Genomic DNA, 7813 nt, shown 5'->3' with positions numbered 1-7813 from the left:
TTCTTCATGACATCTGCAAACATCGCATCCTGTGGTTCAAGCTAAACAGGAATTTGAGAGTATCACCCCTATTAGTCTCCCAGAACCTTAGCAGACTGTCAGCCACGTCAGCAATGTCTCTCTCTCTCTTGCTGAGAGCTGCTCCTGGAGAGATGGACAGCCCCTTGATCTGCCCTTCACCAGGTGAATGTATGTCAGGCCTACCACCTGGTACATGGGAAGAATTCGACTGACATCATGAACCAGTAAATAAACACAACAGTCTTGTCTAGCTTCCTTAGCTACATAAAACAGCTTTCTAGAGGGTGTGAAATGACAGAATTTTTCCACCCCTAGAGTAAGCCACTTTCATTACAGCTCTGACCATTACAGCTCTGACCATAGAATTTGGAGAACTTTAACTTCCAAAAACTATCCTTTGCTTCAGTCTAAAATGTTTAGTTCCGAACTATATTAAAAGCAAAGAGCCTTTCCCCCAAAGATAAATAATCATCTAATTCTTCATCTGAAACTAAGGTTGGGAAGTCCAATGCTATCAAAGGTTAATTTTAAGTATATGCAAAACAAAATAAAACACTCCATGCTTGCTGAAAGAAACTAACAGAGAATCTTTTACTAAAGAAGAAGGAAAAGGCCCCTTTGTGTGTCTAAAACGCACAAAGGTATGAGATGTATGGGTCTGTGTCCATCCTGTCCAAATAGCAGAGGAACAGGCCAGTAAAAGCTCTTGATACCACTAGGGTTGAAAGGCACATGACTTCCTTCCCACCAACAGGGCCCCTCCAGGAGTTTCTGACTCTCAACTTAGTCCGCCCCTAACCTCCAGCCTCAAGTAAATTGATCTGCAGTCTCTACATACTTCAACAGCAACAGCTTCAGTTATCTCAAGGCCCATCACGGTATAATCACATTATACAGAAAATCCAGACACAAACAAATCTCAAGTTTTAACTGGCACAGTGTTTTGAGTAGAGGATAAGGTCTCCTGCTCTGCCCTACCTGGGATGCAAATCATCCTTTTGTCCATATCCATACCATACAAGCTGCCTGCCCTAACCACTTAGACACCATCTTGCTAAAACCCTCTCAGAGGAATATACTATGTATAGGAGAGCATATTATGTATAAGGGGTGCTGTCTGGTCATAGGACATATCCATTGGAGGATATGAGGAGAGTCCTTGTAGATAAGGGTTCATGTTATATTCACTGGCCTCTTCCATTTCCAGAGTGTTGATTCATCCCTTGACCACATTTTACATTTAAACAAACAAGGAAATATACAGACATTTAAATTCTTGGATTACACAGTAGTAACTTCTGAATTCACCTGTTTCCTTGAGATAACAAAATTTTTTTAAAAAAAAAAATGTATTTAAGCTACAGTCCCACCCTCTTCCTGGATTCATTTCCTTTAGTTTAACCCAAGCGATCTTTTCCATGAATAAAAAAGAAATGCTGAACTATCCAAGATTGAAATTTAGTGGTACCAGTCACTACTGAAATCCATGCCTTCGAGATTATGTAGGAGGAAGCAGAGGGCATGCTCTGGGGATGCTTATGGTCTCCTCTACCAAACCACAAACTTTAATTTAGGCCTCTGCTTATCATATTGTGACTTTGCCTCCCAACAAAAAGTGTTAGCCCCTAACCTTTGGTACTCATAGATGCATCCTTATATGGAAACAGGGTCCTTCGAGATAGAGATACCGTCAAGTTAAGCTGGAACCATAACTGAATAGAGACTCTTCTTCAACATGTCAGGCATCCTTATATGAAAGAGACACTGACACACGTGGAGGGAGGTACCACATGAGGACTGAGGTAAATTGGGGTGAATCAGCTACAAGCCAAATAAAGCCCAATGAGACTTCTGGCCAGCACCAGAATCTAGTCAGGGCAATGAAAGTTCCAGGACCTCAAGGAGACAGCCTGACTCTGCAGACACCCAGGGTTAGGGTTTCTACAATCCATGGCTGAGATGATTGATACATATAATGAATTACATTTGTTTAGAGTTTAAAGAAACATGTCACAGAAACCCCAGGAAATGAATGAAGCCATTTGATTGAGCCCACAGGATAGGATTTGTCTCTTTCTGCTCCTGTGTGTGAGGTCTGCCCACTTATTAATATACCAGATCACTTCGGGCTAAAGCAAGCTTTTGTCCCACCTTGCTGCTTGGCTTATGAGCTACTAGGTGAAATAATAATGATGATAATAACATCTGGAGAGATGGCTCAGTGCTTAAGAGCACTGGCTGCTCTTCCAGAGGACCCATGTTCCATTCCCAGCACCCACATGGCTAGCTGCTCACAACTCTCTGTAACTCCACTTCCAGGGAATCAACACCTTCTGGCTTCTTTGAGCACCAGGAATAGCATATGCTGCACAGACATACATACAGGTAAAATACGCATGCACAAAATAATTGTTTACTATGTTAGCTTATGTCAACTTGACACTAAAGTCATCTGATAGGAGGGAACTGTAATTGAGAAAAATGCCACCAGGGCTGGAGAAATGCCTCAGCAGTCAAGAGCACTTGATGTTCTTCCAGAGGACCTATGTTCAATTCTCACTAATTTCTTAATTAGTTGACAGGGGAGGGCCCAGTCCATGTGGGTTGTGCCTCTCCTGGGCTGGTGGTCCAGATTTCCTTAAGAAAACAGGGTGAGAAAGCCATGGGAAGCAAGCCTCTCATGGCCTCTGCATCAGCTCCTGCCTCCAGCTTCCTGCCCTGTGTGAGTTTATGCCCTTGCTGCTTTTTGATGATGAATTCTTATGTGGAACTGTGAGCGAAATAAACCCTTTCCTCCCCCAGTTGATTTTGCTCATGATGTTTCATCACAGCAGCAGTCACCCTAACCATGACAGCAAGCTCCTCATGGCTACAGCAAGTACCTGAGACAATAAGTTTACAGAGAAAATGTTCCTTAGAGGTTGCAGCCCATGGTTTGTTAGACCTGTCACTTGGGTAAGATGGGATTGGCAAGCATACTACTGCTTGCTCAACATAGGACCATGAAGTGAGGAGGTGCAGGGGGTCTCATAATTTCTCCCCCCAGGGTGCACCCCTAATGATCTTAAGGCCTTCTGGGTGGTGGTGACGCATGCCTAAAGCTTGCACCATCTCTTACTACATCAATCTTGGGAAGAAACCTTCAACACAAGGGCCCCTTGGGGGGGGGAGCATTCTACATCTAAATTGTAAGGCTGGGGTTGCAGCACAGAGCTGGGACACCCTGAAAGTGAACCAACCATGTTCATCTTTAGAGAAACATACTACATTTATTGTTTTTTTTAAAAAAAAAAACTTTAAAAATATTTGCATTTTTATATATAAAGGTTTTTTTGTCATATCTGTATTTTTAACAACAACAACAAAATTGTTCCCTGGGGGAGGAAATGTGGTATATGAGGCAGAAAGGAGAGATGAGTTTGACTAATTACCTAGACTTTCACTCAGGAACTGCATTACCAAGCAAGTGTTTGTCACCCTCTGAAATCTTATGACATTTAACAAATCCTCTTGAGACTGCCAAGTATTTGCTGCTCAGAGAGTCTGTGCTGCCACTGTTTAAAATTCAGAACCGGGTTTTATTGCATTTCTTCTTTTTTTTTATCAAATAAAACACAGTATCTTGGCACTCATCTGCCTTGGAGTGAGGATAAGACTGGAAATGGATTTTTCTTCCTAACTCACCATCCAAAAGTCTGTAGTAGAAAGAAATATAAACCACTTCCTGTACCTACTCTTGAACTGAATGTCACCACAAGACTGGCAGAGAGCAGTCATTTCATTAAAGATAATGCAGGGTAGGTATTCAGGCAGGTCACAGTTTTGTTTGTTTGTTTGTTTTGTTTTTTGAGATAGGGTTTCTCTGTGGCTTTGGAGGCTGTCCTGGAACTATCTCTTGTAGACCAGGCTGGTCTAGAACTCACAAAGATCCGCCTGCCTTTGCCTTCCTGAGTGCTAGGATTAAAGGTGTGCGTCACCACCACCCAGTGCAAGTCACAGTTTGGGGGGCTGCCCTCTGGTGTCTGGGGCTCTGCTGGGGAAACCAGAAGGCAGAAGGCGGAAGGGGCAGTGTACCTTCATGACCAGTTGCTGGTGTTTTCTGAAGGAGTTTCAGTCATAAGTCTGGTAGTCTACACAGGTCTGTGTCTACCAGCTGTACCTGCATGTGACCTTTAACTTTATTTACCAGTAGTGGTTTGAAAACATATAGACTCCTGTGTTTGAACACCCGGTCCATAGGGAGTGGCACTATTAGGAGGCAAGGCCTTGTTGGAGTAGGTGTGGCTTTGTTGGAGGAAGTAAGTCACTAGGCCCTGAGGTCTAAAATGCTCAAACCACTCCTCACAGTTCACTTCCTGCTGCCGGTGGATCAAGATGTAGAACTTTTACCTATCCTTCCACCACCATGTTTGTCTGCTTCCCACCATGCTTCCCACCATGACAATAATGGACTAAAACGCTGAACTGTATACACAATGGAGAATTACTCATCTGTTAAAAGCAATGGCATCATGAATTTGCTGGCAAGTAGGTGGAACTAGAAAAGATCATCCTGAGTGGTGTAACCCAGACCCAGAAGGACAAACATAATATGTACTCACTTATAGGTGGATATTAGCTGTATAGTAAAGGATAACTATGCTACAATCCACAGACCCTAAGAAGCAGAGTAACAAGAAAGGCTCTAGAGGGGGGAGGGGGCACATGAATCTCACTGTGAAGGGGAAATAGGGTAGACATCACAGATAGACTGGGAGTGGGGGTCCGGTTGGGGGTGGGAATGGAAACAGGAGGGATCAGGTATGGGGAGGGTAGAGGGAGAGAGTCCTGGGAAAGACAACTGGAATCAGGGGGCCCCTCTAGGATGAGCTAGAAACCTAGTTCAATGGAAAGTCCCAGGGATCTATGAGGGTGGCCCTACTTAAGACACATAGCAATAGGGGATAAGGAACCTGAACAGGCCATCTCTTGTAACTTGGCAAGACTTGTAGTGGAGGGATTGGGACTCCAACCCAGCCATAAAACTTCTGACCTACAATTTGCCCTGCCTACAAGAAATGCTGGGACAAAGTTGGTACAGAAATTATGGGATTGGCCAAGCAATTACTGGTCAAGCTTGAGATCAATACCATGAGAGGGAACCCCTGATACAGTCTAGGACCTAGAGGCTGGGCAGCCAAGAGACCTAGGATAGAAACAAACATGACTGGTAAAAAAAGAAAAAAAATAAATGATTGCTAATGATATTCTGCTATACTCATAGATTGTTGCCTAGCCCAGTTGTCATCAGAGAGGCTTCACCTAGTAACTGATGGAAACAGATGCAGAAACCCATAGGCAAACAAAGGGGCACCAGAAAGTGCAATAGAGCTAAAACCTGTATTCAAGAAATAGAATAACACTTCAGGGAAAGGTCTCACCCAGCTAAGTTTCCATCTTGTGAAAAGGAACTAAAGAAAAGCTTAGTAACAGTTGTGTAGGTTGGTCTTTTTGAGGGGGTCCCTGGCAGTGGGACCAGTATCTATCCCTGGTGCATGAGCTGGCTTTTTGGAGCCCATTCACTATGGTGAGATACCTTGCTCAGCCTTGGTGCAGCAGGGAGGGACTTGGTCCTGCCTCAACTTAATGTGCCAGGCTTTGTTGATTCCCCATGGGGTTGGGGGGAAGAGAGAGGAGCAGGAGAAGAGGAGGGAGGAGAAACTGTGGTTGGTATGTAAAACAAATAAAATAAAGCTTCAAGCAGGGTATGGTGGGGCACACCTTTAGTCCCAGAACAAGGAAGGCAGAAGCTGGTGAATATCTGAGTTTGAGGCCAGCCTAGTCTAGGGATCCAGTTTCTGGATAGCCAAGCTTAGGCAGTGAAGGACAGAAAGATGGTGAAGAAGTAATTGAACAAGGGGGGCATGTTCCATCTCCAGTAACCAGCAGAACTTGGCAGCTTTGACCATTATATCATTCAGGCTTTGGAGATGTCAGAGCTGTGAAATACCTGCCCAGGAAAGAAGCTAACAGGGAGCAGAACCAGCCCATGAGAAAGATGTATGTTGGGTCAACAAAGTTGAATAGAGTTTGAGATCTGAAGAGCATTTTGACATCAGACATGGAGATTGGAGTTTGATCAGCAGTTTGGAGTTTGATCAGCTGGTCTGCAACTCACTATGTAGACCAGTCTGCCCTTGAATTTATAGGGATCCACCTGACTCTACCCCTGGGTGCTGTGATTAAAGCACTGTGCCACTAAACCTGGATAAACAAATGAGGTTTAAGACAAATGTCAATCTTTTGAACACAAGTTTCCACCGGCCTGTCCCTGGTCCTGCCCCTGCCCCTTCATCTTTGATGGCATTGCTGAGCTAATGATTCAGCCACTATGTGAACATAAGTGCTGCCATAACCCTGAAACCTTGTGACAAATGTCTGAGCATATGTGTGTATTTTCAGCCAAAATCTGTACGCATAAGTGGCCCTGAACCTACCTGCTCTTTCTTTATGCTGATTTTTTTTTTCTCCTTGATTTCTCTCCATGCTCTTTCTTTCCATCCTAGAGCAGGACGTTATTCCTTATTTATGAAACCCTCCCTCATAGGCAGCTCTCTCTTTAATCCAAGGTTCTCCACTGAGGCCCAGTGGTCTTTACATGCAACATCTGTATCTCTGTCTACACTCCACTATACCTCCAGGATGTCCTCCTTCGCCTGAGAAGAGCCCTGTCCTACAAGCATGCTAAGCACCAGGCCGGTTGCTCTTACCTGCCTCCCTCAGATGAGCCGACTCCCAGGTAAGTCCTGTTACTACCTGGTCTCTCTTGCGGTATGAGGTCTCAGCTGCCCACAGAGGCAGCAGCTTGGTAATTTGTGGTCATTGTTCTTTCTTCCCATTACAATGTTCTGTTTCCCTACCAGACACTAAAAAGCTTCTCATAGAGTCGGAGTCTTCTGGCCTTTTTGTATGTTCATGTGCTTTGCAACTGAGTTCAAAAGTGTCCCTACACAGCAGAGGCAGTGTGGGTAGGACAGTTTTAACATAGACACACCTTGCAGTGAGTCAGGAGAATGACAAGTTAGAAGCCAGTCTGGGCTATGTAAGAAGCTGTTGTCTCAATCAATTAATCAATCAATGAAACAATAAACTAAAGGAAGATCTGCCTTTGTAAGGACCTCTGAATGGAATGAGTATGTGAATGAAGAACTTTCCCTGGCCTAAGCCAACTTCAACAAACTCCCCTGGGCTTTTCTTTCTTAAGGGGACTTGATTTGGGGGGGTCTTTGTGTTATTTTCTGTGTTTTCCAATACTGACAAGTCAGCTTAGCCCTGGAAGCTCTACTCTTCATTATCAGATCACCCTGGGTATCTGTGGTAGTTTGAATGAAAATGGCCCCCATAGGCCCATGAAAGGAGGTGTGGCTTTGTTGGAATGGGTGTGGCCTTGTTGAGGAAGTGTGTCATTGCAGGTGGTGGGCTTTGAGGTTTCAGATGTTCGTGCCAGGCCCAGTGCCTCTTTCTTTCTGCTGCCTGCTGATCTGGATGTAGAACTCGTAGCTACCTCTCCACTGCCATGTCTGCCTGTATGCCACTGTTGCAGGATATTTGACTACACAGTGACACTCTGAGACTGTTAATAACGTTTAACCTTGAGTCAGGGGGCAGAGTTGGCAACTAGCTGACCAGAATTAGCCAGAGATTTTGGAGGACCAGGATAAGTATAGAGAGACACAGGAAGTAGTAGGAAGATTTTCAGGCTCTTTTGAATCCAGGAAGGAGAGAGAGGTCACTGGTCTTTTCTCTGCTATTT

The sequence above is a fragment of the Cricetulus griseus genome, assembly GCF_003668045.3.
Source record: "Cricetulus griseus strain 17A/GY chromosome 1 unlocalized genomic scaffold, alternate assembly CriGri-PICRH-1.0 chr1_1, whole genome shotgun sequence".
In the NCBI taxonomy this organism is placed as follows: domain Eukaryota; kingdom Metazoa; phylum Chordata; class Mammalia; order Rodentia; family Cricetidae; genus Cricetulus; species Cricetulus griseus.
Note: the sequence above shows the minus strand (reverse complement) of the source record.